This window comes from Cervus elaphus, chromosome 4 (assembly GCF_910594005.1).
Source record: "Cervus elaphus chromosome 4, mCerEla1.1, whole genome shotgun sequence".
Classification (NCBI taxonomy): Eukaryota; Metazoa; Chordata; class Mammalia; order Artiodactyla; family Cervidae; genus Cervus; species Cervus elaphus.
In genome coordinates, this window is record NC_057818.1 from 42,650,001 (window position 1) to 42,664,016 (window position 14,016).

Consider the following 14,016-nt stretch of genomic DNA (forward strand, 5'->3'; position numbering starts at 1 on the left):
ATCTCTCACTCTGCCTGCGGCACCTGAGGTTCTAGGCTTCAGAGTCAGTTTTTCAACAAACATCCCATCCAAGTGATGGGGTATACAGAGGATAAAGAGCGTGCTTGTAAAGACATCTGGACTGCTAATCTGAAGTAGAAGAAAGAGGTGTCCTAATGAAGCAACTTGTTTAGTCACTAATTCAGGTCCCACTCATTGCAACCCCATGGGATTTCCCAGGCAAGAATAACAGAGTGGGTTGCCATTTCCTCCTTTAGAGGATCTTCCTGACCCAGGGATCGAACCTACGTCTCCTGCATTGGCTGCTGCTGCTGCTGCTAAGTCCCTTCAGTCGTGTCCGACTCTGTGCGACCCCCTAGACGGTAGCCCACCAGCCTCCTCTGTCCCTGGGGTTCTCCAGGCAAGAATACTGGAGTGGGTTGCCATTTCCTTCTCCAGGGGCAACTGCTCCTCCTTAAATCTGGATAGCACACTTGCCATGTGTAGTCACTTATTAACTCAATAACTCAGAACACGGACCAAATCAGGAGTCAACTCTGTAAGATGGGTACCAGGTCTCAGCCAACTGTGCTCCCTCCTCTCCATGGGAACCAGGTGGCAGCTACATAACATGATTTCTTGACCAAATTCTAAGGTATGACTGCATAATACAATCCCTGGGGAGGCTTTGTAAAATGCCCATGCTTGAGCCCAGTTACCAAAGAGTCTGATTTAATCAGCTTGGGTGGAAATAGAGGTGAAAATTCTTTTAAACCTCTTGCTGACTTTAATGGACAATAAGGGTTGAGACAGCTGCTCTAGATCAGTGGGTTTCAAACTTTTTGGTCTCAGAACTCTTAAAAATGTAAACCTTTGGAAAGTTACTGTAGCCCCTGGTGCTTTTGTTGAGGTGAGTCCTTAGAAATTAAGACAGATTTTAAAGAGTCACTTAATAATCTATTTAAAAAGAACAGTAAGCCCATTATATACTAACATATCTAGAATGTTTTCATGAAAAAATAACAATATGTTCAAAAAATTGGTGACAGGAGTGGCGTTACTGTACATTTTTGCAGGCATCTTTTGTGATTGGCTTAATAAAAGACAACTGAACCCCATATCTGCTTCCACAGTCAGTCTGTTGCAATATGTTGTTTTTGTTAAAGTCTATGAAGAAAATCTGATCTCACACAGATATGTGGTTGGAAAAGGGAGGTGTGTGTTAATAGCCTTTTCACATAATTGTGGATATTCTTCTTTGATACTACACCAAAACGCAGACACTGGGAGTTTCTTAAAGGTTAGTTACAATAGGGAATTTGAAAATACATGAACTTTTTATATTCTGTTACATTTAAATCCACCAGGTTATCTTGATGCTTGAATTAATCTTTTACCCTTTCATGATTTGGTAACAACAAGCATTGGTCACTTGAATATTATCTATTCAATAAGCAGAGAGATCTTCCAATGTTGACACGATTCATTGTACAATATTAAAAAAAAGTCACATTCATTAGTATCTCTTTAAGTTCTGGAAAGCTGTCAAGCTCATGGTGGCTGATGTAAGTATTTCAAAATTCTTGAAAGCTTGAATTTTATCATTGGCAACAAATACTGTCAGTTATTTTCCTGGAAGTGACAGGATTCATTTGTTCATTTTCCAGAAAATTCTGCCAAGTAGTCAAGTTTGAATAACCAGAGTCTGTGTATCAGTGGTTCTCTCAAGAGAAAATGGTGCTCTGTGAAGAAAAAAAAAAAAAAAAAGGCAGGGGGTCCAGCTTAGGACCCCTCATATAACAGAGCTGCTTCTCCTGGCGGGAGCTGTCAGCTTCAACACTGGACGGGATTGCTCTGCGTGCATCGTTTCATCACACAGGGTATTTCAAAGGTCTGTGCTCGAAGACTGAGATGGAGTGAAGTTAATAACTGTTACTGCTTCATCAAGTCCCTTCTTCCTTTTCAAATTCAGGATCTTTTAAATAATCCATGTAATAGTACATAAATATGAATTTTTATTCTTAATTGTGGCAAAAGACATAACAAAGTTTACCCTCTTCACCATTGTTTTTAAATTGATAAGACATTTTTATTCTTTTTATTTATTTATTTATTTTTAACTGCACCATGCAGCGTGTGGGTGGGACCTTAATTCCTCAACCAGGGATCAAACCTGTGTCCCCTGCAAGTGGAACAGAGTCCTAGCCACTGGATCACCAGGGAAGTTCCCATGTTGACTATCGTTTAAATGTGTCGTTCCCATTGTTGTGCAACCATCACCCGCATCCATCTCTGGAATTCTTTTGCCATTTACAAAACTGAAAGTCTAGACCTGTCAAACAATGACTCCCCACCCTCCCTCAGTCTCCGCAGCCCCTGGAAACCACCTTTCTACTTTATGTCTCCACTAATTTGACTATTCGGAGCATTTTATAGAACTGGAATCATGCAGTATTTGTCTTTTTAGTGACTGGCTTATTTCACTTACCATGATGTCTTTGACGTTCGTGTGTGATGCGCAGTGGTGTCAGGATTTCCCTCCTTGTGAAGGCTGAGTAATATTCCATGGTATCCCACGTGAGAGTGGCTTTTCCTCTTTCTGCACAGCGTGGCGGTGAGCAGCACGGGGACTGCGAGGACCTCCATTATGCTGAGGCGCCCGCAGTTTCACTCACCATCAACACAAAATGAAAAGGCCAAATAATGTCTTCATGTTATCATGAAGATCATTTTGGCTGCTCAGACCCCTGAGGGAGTTTCTGCAAATTTATAAGTTGGACTCTATGCTGAAATTTTCTCGTGTGCCGCTGACTTTAATGTGCATATTGTAGACCTTTGGATTAATACAGTGAAATAGAAAGTCTTTTAAAAAAAAAGAGAGAGAGAAAAGGAGAAAGAAAATACAGTTACAGTCCCTAGAGCCCAGAGACAACCACGGCCGGCATAGACGCAGTGTATTGCTACTATTTCTCCTAATGTTCTCTCACACAGGCCATGTTTCCGAATGCTTCTATCTTTTGGATGCTAGAAAGCAGGGCACCGGCTAAAGATACTTTGCTGGACAGATATTTTTAATCTCTTTACAAGCTCCATAAAAACAGGAGACAGTTAAATACAGAACTAAATCAGCATTTCAAAATGTGAATTTAATTAATTCTGTCGAATTAGTTAGAGAATATTTGTCTTCTCACTGTTTGCTCCCTGCCATCTTATGACGGGGTGTGTGGAAATACCTGACTTCTTACTTTGAGAGGCCTTGTTTTTTAAAATGTATGTCATGCTGGTCTCACGCTGGCTGTGGGAGGATGACATGAGTCATATCTATGGGATGCCTAGCGAGGGGTTGACACGCAACGGGAGCTTAGCACACGTTCGTTTTTTTATTTGTTGTTGTTGTTTAGTTGCTCAGCCCTGTCTGACTCTTTTGCGACCCATGGACTATAGCCCGCCAGACTTCTCCTCTATGGGATTTCCCAGGCAAGAATAGTGGAGTGGGTTGCCATTTCCTTCTCGGGGGAATCTTCCCGACCCAGGGAGTGAACCCACATCTCCTGCAATGGCAGTCAGATTCTTTAATAAATACTAATGTAAATAAAAACAATAATACTGTTATTCACTTTATCTTGTCCATCTATCATTGTCTTCAGGTGGTGAAAGGCTGATGTAACCATCCCCACTTGTCAGATAAGGAGATAGGGGTTCATGAAGCGGAGTGGCCTCCTGAAGTTGTAGGACCTGGGGACTGGGATTCAGGACCGAGAGCTGCTACCTCTACCAGGAAGAGGACACCTGAAGTGGGTCCCTGGCATCTCACTCTGTTGCGTTGGCGCATCTCTGTCATGCTTGCTCTGTCGTCTACCTAATATTTCTCCTTCAACATGGCTCGCTTTTTATACAAAATAGTTTTGTTTTTTAAAGTTACATGACTACCATAGAAGTAAAATGAGTGTCACTTGCTGTAGAGAGATGGTATCAATGAAATTAAACATAAATACATATCTAAATAAAGGATGGATTCCTCCACATGGCTTAAAATCACCTGCGACTGCTCTGGAGCATGTGCGCCCCCTTTGGGCTACTGGTTCTTGGGGGACTATTGAGGCTCTGAGGAACTGTAAGTCCATGCTCCAAACATCTGCAACTGTGGCAACAGCTGAGGGCATTTACAAATCGGATACACAACTCAGGCTGTGACGTCATTTGTATTCCTGTGATCTAAATCCTCCTTCGTCCAAGCCTTTAAGACATACACAAATATTTACAGGTGTCAATTCAGGGGTCTGTATCAGGGTGGATATGGGACACAGATGGGGTTAACTGGGATGATCTTGAGATAGAATCTCTACTGAGGAACCTGGAGCAGGGAAGGGGAGGGTGGAAATGAGGCTGCAGCCCAGAGCCAAGAGGTGAGTGATGGTAAATGTGTGCGACAGAAGTCTCAGAGGTCTCCCCCAGGGCTTATGGGGAAGGGTGGTCCTCACTGGCTAAGCTCAGAGCCGAGTGTCTGAGCATCCCCTGTTCTACAAGCTGGAAAACACTACAGGTTTTCATGCGTACCTGAGGGTCAACCAGGCCCCCATCATGGCTGGCACAGAGTAGCTATTCCACATATACTAGAGCAATTGACTTTAGAATTTCAGGCTGTATTGTGTTAACCTGAGAGGACCTCGGGAACCCCAGTCATGCAACAAGGGAGCAGGGGCTCACCCCTTTGGGGGGCTCCGTGTAGATAGGGCAGGAGGACTGATTTTGGCAGGAATATGATAAGAGAGTGACAAAAGGAGTGTTTGCCTGTGTTACCCACCGCAACTATCCCCAACAGCCTTACAAAGACACGCTGAATTCTCACAAAACAGTAAGCAGATGCTGTCCTCTTAATAAATCTCCAATCTTTAAAAACCCATCATTCTGGCCAAATGCCGTGGCTTTCCCTAATAAACAAGGAAGGCTGTGTGGCCGGCTGGATTAATTAATACCCACAGGTTCCTGACCTTTTCCTGGTCACATGGACAATCAGCTCCCCCCAAGACAGATGACCTGCTCGCCCGTCTTCTTCCATGATGTATGTGTGTCCTTCTTGTGCAAGAGACGTGGGACGAGGATCCAGTCCCCGACCGGGTCCACTTTCTGTTCCAGAATAAAACAAACATCAAAACAAAAATCTAGCCTGTCTTTCCTTGGCCTTCCCCCATTGCACAGCCAGACCCTTATAAGGAAATCGGCATTTGCTCCAACAATCAAGTATGCCTCACTGTCTTCTGCTGAAGAGTGAGGCTTTATTTTCTTTTTCTAAAGCCATGGCATCTCCCCCACCCCCACCCAGGGAAACAGCACACCCTGAGCCAGGGTTTGGGCTAGAGAGTTGGCACGTCTGTGCTCTGTGCCCACGTCAGGGGCAGGTGGTGCCTCCAGATGGGGTGTTTGGAGAGACTCTGTTTGGACAAACAGGATAATCTTCAGGCTAAGAAAGAGAAACTCAGGGGTTCTGCTGGTTGCCGTGGATTCCACACCTGTCCCCAGAGCTGGACTTTTACCAAGCCCCTCTGTCTCCCAATTCATACTAAAGTATGAATGGCCATCCCAAACACAACAGAGGGCAGTACAAGGAAGGCATGCAGATAGAAGTAGGCACCTCACTTTACTATATTAGATTGCATCCATGTTCCAAGTTCATAGCCCGAGGCCACCAAAGGAAAAAATAATCATTTGTACATTCACAAACATAATAGGAAATGAAACTTGAGAATACATGAAATCAGCTACAGAAACTACAAAAACATACATCCTGGAACTGTTTGACCGGGGGCAGCATAAACATTGTAATTGTTTGTAGTCAAGGTAGAAAACAAAAGTAGAAAAACATATGAGCACCGTCTTGTGGGCAAGCCCTCCCTCTGATTTGGGTCAGCGCAGGAAGCGCTCACAATGCAGGTAGAAGATCCCAAGTTCAAATTCAGATTATATCACCCACCAGCTACTTGGTCTTGATCACCTGAGTTCAACTTTTCTGCCTTAGTTTTCTCATCTGTAAAGTGGGTATAATCATACCATATCCTCATAGGTTGTTGGGAAGATGCCTGGGTCCCAGACTTCAATAGAACACTGCCTAGCTTTTGCTAAACCTCCTCGCTTCAGGGGCACGATCAAGACACCTAAAGAGGGACCAATGGATATTTTAAAAATAAAGTATCCCCGGGTGATTCTGATTATCCACCTGGTTTAGAATGCAGCAATAGTGAGGACTGACCATGATGGTCATGAAGACAACCACTGTTAGCACCCTCATGCCTGGGCCAGCCCCTCTCCCACAAAGTCTTACCTGCCCTCCACGCGAGTGAGTGAGACTCACTAACTCTTAGTGCTCCCCAGAAAGACTCCTGAGAGCCAAGTTGTCCTCCCCAGTCTTAACTTTCAAAAGTGCCCAGGGGAGAAACAACCACACAAAGATAACAGCTTTGTGCTTGGTGAATCTTGGAAGAGGGCCATGCTTCTTACTAACAATAAGCCTTGCTCTGCCTGCCAGGAAACTCAAAAAAATTAACTGGAGCAACTTAACCAATATATTTCACTTGTGTATTCCTCTGATATGTAAGCATTATTTTTTTCTATTTCAAAAGCATGATTGAAAATTCTATTAAATATATGGATTTGTCAAAAGCTAATTGGCAGAGTTCCCCACTGAGAGTGAGAACATTCCAGAGCTGCTGAGAAGCAGAGTATAAACGCATAGCCTTAAAATGTGCCAGGGTTCACACTAGGAGTTTCTGCTCAAGAGATGATGTTTTAGTGATACCTCCTAAGTTCCCTCTCCTACAAGCTGGAAGAATAACCCAAAGAAAAGAGAAGAGGTAGGTACACCAGGAGCCAAAACACCCAGGTGGACCATTTGGTAGCTGTGTGATCTTCTAGGACCTCAGTTATCTGATCTGTGAAATGGGATCTATTGGGAATAATGAGACCAACTCTCCCTGTGCATCTGGTGCAATAAGATTGCCACAAGGGTGTATGAAATAAAGGATGACAACAGCCTTTGAAGACAATGGGGCACAGCACCCATGAAGCATCATTATAGCAATTTCACCTTCTGCATCTCCTTCCATGATACCTGCAGGTCTTGTTTAGAAAAGGGGAATTCTTAAGTGTTGCAGCCTGCTTCCTCTCTCTAGGTTTCTGTTTCTTCACCCATGAAAAAAGAATAAAAAGTCCTGGCCCAAATCCCCAAGTTAGCACTGGTCTGAAAACAATGGTAGCTCTCAGTGCCAAACTTCATATCGAAGCCCCACGGCAGCCATGAGATAAGTGCTGTTAATGTCAACTCCACTTTAGAGGCAAGGAGACAGAGGCACAGACAGCTTAAGAAGTGGCCCAAGGTCCCAGAGCAATTCATTCCCAGGCAGTCTGGCTCCTTTTAACATATTTATTTTATTATTTTAATAAATAATATTTTACCATGTATTTTAAATATCTAGGTAATGTTTATTTTAATGTGTTAATATTTATTTTCATATTTATTAAAATTTTGCTATTTATTAAAATATTGTTAATATTTATTTTTAGTTATTTGGTTATGCCAGGCTTACTTGTGGCATGAGGGTTCATTTGTTGCAGAATCTGGGGTCTAGTGCCCTACTAGGGATCAAACCTGAGCCTCTGACATTGGAAGTGCAGCGTCTTAGCCACTGGACCACCAGGGAAGTCCTGTGACCCAGGCTTTTAAATGTACACCCTCCGCAGTGAGAGTAGGGATGAGAAAGGCAAAGAGGAGGGATGCAGAATTTCTCGTCCCAGTTGCTGGTGTCCTGAGGGACCTCTGTTCCTAGATGGTGGCCCAAGGGGTCAGAGCAAGGGGAGATGGCACAGCTGCTGGTAACCATCAGACCTGTGTCCCCTTGATGTTCAGATCATCTTCACTCAGAGTTAAGAGAAAGACTCTTCAGACACCCACCAGCAAAGGCCACAGAATGTGGATGACGCTTCCTGACACAAGGCTGAGGAGGAACAACAGGTACAGAGAGATCATATGACTTGTGGGTCCGCTAAAGAACAAGGCTGGCCCACGGGGTATGTGATTCGGGACACGGGGTGCTCTGGGAAGCTGCTGGCCGGGGGGGTGCGCCCAGTTTCCTCATCCCCCGAGGCCTAGTCTGGGTGCTGGGTACATAGGTGTGCTCCAATCATCGAGCCGGGCCCTTGTAATCAGTGCACTTTTCGGTATGAACATTATACTCGAAATGAAATATCTTTTAAAAAGGGGGTTACAACTTCACCTAGACAGAAGCAGTAAGGCTGGAATTCAGAAGTGCCCACTAACATTGGCACCTTCATCCACAACCGGTTCTAAATGAAAAAACAATAGAGATGGCAAACGTGTTTCTCCCTCGGCTTTCCCATGATGAAATCCATGCACCTCAAAAGATGCACAGGCAAGTTTCCAAACAAAGGAGGTGCCAGAGGGGGCCAGCAGTGCACATTTGATACAGCGCAGAACAACCGATCTACCTCAGTTGTATATTAAATAATTGTGTGATCATTTGATTAATATCTTTCTGTGGGCTCGGTGAAACTGGGACTGAGTCTGGTATGTACAAGACAAGTGCATAGTAGGTCTTCTAGAAATATCTCAGGCAAGGAACAATGAATAAGCACTTATTAGGCCTTATGGCACTTGCAGTTTCTACCCCATAACTCGCTTTCTCCCTTCCTTCTCCCTCCACTCTTCCCAGCTCTCTCTCTCTCTCTCTCTCTCTGTGTGTGTCACACACGCACACACACACACACACACACACACACACACAAGCTGACCAAGAGGTCCCCGCCAGCACCTTGGGCCGGGCCACATAAGTTCTCCAGGACACACTGAGGCATCTACGCCTCTGCTCCCCAGATGTCCTGGCAGTGGAACCACTGATGAGTTTCCCAGGACACGGGGACAGCCAACCCCCAGCAGACAATGCCTCAAGCCCCCAAACAAGGCCACCTGATCAGGTGGGCATGGCCTTATGGGGAGCCCTGAAGCTGAGGGGAACCCCCGGTGCCCTGTAGGCAGGAGCCCCAGTAGCGTGGATTTCCTGCTTCATAGACGTAGTTTTTGCCTCTGATTCTGCCTATGTTTACAGCTCAAGATTTCACCATCAGGCTGGCAATTTCTCCGCATCTCCTCTGAAGCCTACAGGTGCCGTGCTTAGTAAAGCTCATGATGGTTGTTCCCCAACATTCACGCGAGGGGCAACCCTGGTATCCCCCATACCTGTCTTTCACCAGAACTCCTGCCTCAGCCTTGTTACCCCACAGCTGCTTCGGCACTTTTTTCCTGAAAATATGGCTTCTGCTCCTTCCTCTGCCACCTCCAGCCAGGGGGACACCCAGCGAGGAGCAGCCCAGCTTCTGGAGACCCTGGGGCCTGCAGATGCCCCTGCCCAACTGGCAGACTGCCTGCCCCCTCTGCCCCTTGCAATTTGCCTGTTGCTGCCTCGTCTCCAGGATCCCCTCTTGGCACCACATGACTGGGTGTTCCACTGCGGGACAGCCAAGTTTATATGCTGTCAGGCACTTTATATCCCCCATAACTCTGCCTCCCAAGCCCTCCTGTGCATGTGTTTAATTTTTACAATCAAGAAGACAAATGGGGAGAGTGACAGCCCAGACACCCTGGAGGGGTGGGCTCCGGCCCTGCCTTGGCAGAACCTGGGCATGAATTCCATCAGTGACCTGAGGCTGTATTTTCTGCATAACACCCCAGTGGTTTTTAAATCTCCTTAAACTTTTGATGGCTGAGATAAAGGAGAAGGCGGAGGCTGTGTAAATATGGAGCCACTATTTGGGCAGAGCTGCCCGGACCTCTGTGGGGGTGGGTGTTGAGGCTACTTTGTATTGTCACTTGGGATTCATGCCCAGCTCCCTTCCCATGCCCACATGCTCTTCCATCTCGCACCCAGTGGGCAGAATGGTGGGAGCACCCATCTCCCCCATGCCCTCGTCTTTCCAAGACACACCCTGTGATGACAGCGATGACAAGGATGAAGAAATGACACGTGAAAAGAAAATATTTCATGAGAATAAATGCATCTCTTTTCAGTGGTGTTATTTTATTCATCATAACCAAGAATCTAATAAAAGCAACACCCTTGTTATGAAAATGCAGCTCTAAGCCAAGTCCCCTAGATGCCACTTCCACTTGGATGGCAGCTCAATGACCCTCCTGCAAGGCAAAGCTGCAGCCCCTACACCAGAGCAATTGTCTAAAACTGCAGGTCTGTGCACATCTCTGCCCTGCTTTAAATGCCTCACCATCACTCACAGTCTACGCGCTATCGTGTGTTTCCTGACTTCCAATAAAACAACAACCGCAGTAATAGTAACGGCAGCCAATACTCAGAGAATAATTGCTTTGGGTGACAAACCATGTGAGATATTTAACAGGAATTATCTCATTTTCCTCCCCTATCACCCCTAGGAGCCAGTTATTTTATTACACTGATTTCACAGAGATGCATGAGGAGGAGCCTGCCTGAGGTCACGTGGCAAGTCAGGCCTGTTCTCCAGGAAGACACGCTTGAGGGCTGAGCAACCAAATGAATGTGCCACATACAGCAATCCAGGCACATCTCTTACCACAAGAGGTAAGTTGTACTTTAGGGTTTGCTTGCCCATCTCCCTCGGTGAATCACCTTCAAGACAGACACACCATCTGATCCATTGTTGTGCCCCTAGGATGCAAACATGACATGTGGGAGGCAGCAGGTAAGAGCTTTTGGGTGGACCCATGTTGACATAAACCAACAGGTAGGTCTCCATTAGCTCAGATGGGCTCTGGGATATCTCTCCTGCCTCTGCAACCTGCTAGGCTGGACCTCATAACTAAGCAAGAAGGTCCCTCAGGAGGGAGACAGTCTTTCTTCTTCCCCTCCCCTCCTTCATGAGGTCTTGTGCGTACACCCAGTCAAAATGTTTCTACCTTGAAACATCACTTGAGGACCAGTTCCATCCACTAGATTCATCTCAAATCCTTCAGCTCAAGAGTAAATTTTAAAATTGAGTCTGCCACAGTATAGTCCCATCATTGTGCCCAGGGATGAGCATTTTATTTTAAAATGAGGACAGGAACCAGAAGGGGCCTGTGACATCAGTGAGCTTCCTCGGAGAACCAAGGATTCCATGGAAGAGAGCAGATGGATCCAGAGCTGAAGTTGAACTGATAATAATCAATACCATCTGAACTAATTCAATTCATTTGCCTTGTATTGAATATGATCTTAATATACTAAGAGACATCAGCTTTCATTAGCGCCTAAGAAATCATCTTTGAAAAGAGGCAAAATGGTATCAAATGTGTAATGTGAAAAACATTGTTTTCAACATCTTTCCACTTCATTTAGCATTTTGAGGAATTGAGGCTGTATCTTGTAGCTATCAAACTGAATTAATCACCTTGAGACCTGATAGAAGATAACTGAAACTCTAATTTCAGGCTGCTTTTATCCTTGGAAGATGGCCTTTTAAGTTAGAATATGGGGATTAACATAAAATCTTTTCCACTACTTACAAACCGTCGTAATACAAATTTTCAATAGATTAGTCCTGGGCTGATGAACATGGTAACCACTCAAGATATACGGTTGCTAAACACTTCGAATGTGTCTGATCTAAATTGAGATGTAAAATGCACATAGATCTCAAAGACTTAGTTCAAAAAATGTAAAATATCTCAATAATTTTTATATTGACCAGACGTTGAAATGACAAAATTTTATAAATATGAGAGTAAATAAAATGTATGATTAAAATTACTTTTACCTGTTTTTTCTTACTTGTTTATTGTGCTTCCTGAAAATTTTTAATTTACTTATTATAATGCAGCTCACATTGTATGTCTGCTAAACAAGGCCGGCCTATACAATTAAATACAATGGAGAATTGAATAATGTTCACCAAGAGTTTTTAAATGAACTGGGAAAATATATGGAATATCATGTAAGTGAAAAAAGTCATACAAATTATATGTAGAGGATAAATAAAACTATGTAAAATGTGCCTGTATGTTGATGTATGTGTAGACAGAAATTGACAAAAAGAAAAACTCAGCTAAAATATTCATCTCAGTGTAAATGGTGGGGTTAGAGTGTAAGCATGGTAGTCTCCTTTATACACTTCTAAGTGTTCCTGAAAGAGCTTTTTATTATGTTTATTATCAGCAAATAATAAATGTTACCAAAAAGGAAATCATTCCCCATAATAATTAGTATTGTTATTTGTAGCTCTGCATCTTGCCTGAAAATTGCTAAAGTAAATAATTTACAAGAACATTTAGCCCTTATTTAGCCCTCGGTGGCATCCCATCATGAAATACACCATTTCAAATGAAGAGTTCATTCTCAGGAGAGTCTGTTTCAGTTATACAACAAAATATTTTCTTCAAGTTAGTGTTCTACTCAGGAACAGGAGATGATCTGGTGAAAAATTTGGCAGTCACCACTGCACTGTTACATTGGGAAGAGAAAGTTCATTATCAAAGTTTGCTCATCCAGAATGTATAACTAGTTCCTTGTTGCTTGAACAAAAGGAAAGAAAAAAATATCCCCAGGAAAATATGTCATAAGTTCCCAACAGCTAGACCTTTGTGTACATAACACTTGAAGAAACAAGTATTTTCTAAACTAGAAAAGCATGAATGAGAGAATGATCTTGGCTTGATCTTTTGCCAATTTGTTCAACCCTCTCAAGGATCCCTGTTGCAATGACATTTATCTGGAAACTCTGAACTCTTCCTGGGTCACCAAGGTCCACTCTACTAACCATTCACCCATCTACCCACCCGCTCACCCATCCATATATCTATCCCCAACTCATCCATCTACCAATCCACCATGTATCTACCCACTTACTCTCCCATCCATTTACTGATCCACCCATCTATTCGTCCATCTGCTTGTACATTCATCCATCTTCCCATCAAATTTTTCTGGAGAGTTACCATTGGCTAAGAACCATTCTAGATACTGGGGATATGGCAGTGAACCAAAAAAGTCTTGCTCTTGAGGAGCCTATGTTCTAGGTGGAGAAGTCATACAGTAAACAAGTTAAAGCACCATCATGATAATGTCAGAAGGTGACCAATGCTTAAAGAAAAATAGAGCAATGCAATGGGAAAGAAAACTAGGATGGGGCTACTTTAACTAATACATTTGAAGAGGTGAGATCTGAACTGAAATGGCTGGCTGCAAGAGGTGATACCCATGTAAGAACATTTCAGGCCAGAGAGAGGCAAGTGCAAATGTCCTGGGGCACACCAATTTTGAAGACCAAGAAGGAGTCCAGTGTGGCAGCAGAGGACAATAGATGAAACAAGAAAACAGACAGGGCCACTTCACCCAAGCCTTGTAGGACATAAGGGATTTAGATTTTATTCTAATTTCAGTGGAAAGTCATCAGTTTGGTAGGGGTCCTGATATGATCTGATTTCCATATTTGCTGTGTGGGCAAGAATGAAACAGAGAAGACTTTCGGGAGGCTACTGTGGTCATCCAGGCCCTGAGAGACCAGGGCCACCTGGATGTCTCATAACTCCAGAGTATTTTGAGAAGGCTCCCTTTGGAGCACACGTAATCAACTGTGACCAGCCTAAAAACAACAGCATCGGTTTAGCACACCACCCCTTCAAAAGTGAAATCATCTGCTCAAATCCTTCAAATATTTAAATGCCCCAAATCACACACCAAGCAGAAGGCCCCTTTGAGGTTCCCTAAGGTTCGATTCCACTGAGTTTCCCTGCTTTTCATTTACCTCGACTGGTTCCAGCTGGGTCTGGAAACTGATGTGTCAACAGTCCCTGTCCATGAAGGCTTCCCAGCAGCCAGGAAACAGGTCGTCAATTGTAATCTCCATAGAAAACCTGATTCTGTCAGAGGCTTTCCAAACCCCACATGGCTGGGCCCTATCTGGGAGCAGGTTCCTGCTGACAGCAACAAACAAACATCACAGCACCCCAAGCTTGGACTGACTGTCACAGGAGAGATGGTGGAGTCCCCTGGTTCTCTGAGG

The 14,016-nt window shown here is 44.1% G+C and overlaps 1 long non-coding RNA gene across 2 annotated transcripts; it reads right to left on the minus strand.

Moving 5' to 3' along the window:
- Positions 1-330: 330 nt before the first annotated feature.
- Positions 331-14,016, minus strand: LOC122691950. Of its 2 annotated transcripts, none has more exons than XR_006340544.1 (3): positions 13,759-14,016; positions 2,468-5,106; positions 331-1,885 (listed from the first exon to the last, which is right to left on the minus strand). It is a non-coding gene; the product is annotated as an uncharacterized LOC122691950 (long non-coding RNA). The 2 variants fall into 2 exon arrangements; XR_006340543.1 differs by having other exon boundaries at positions 331-1,954.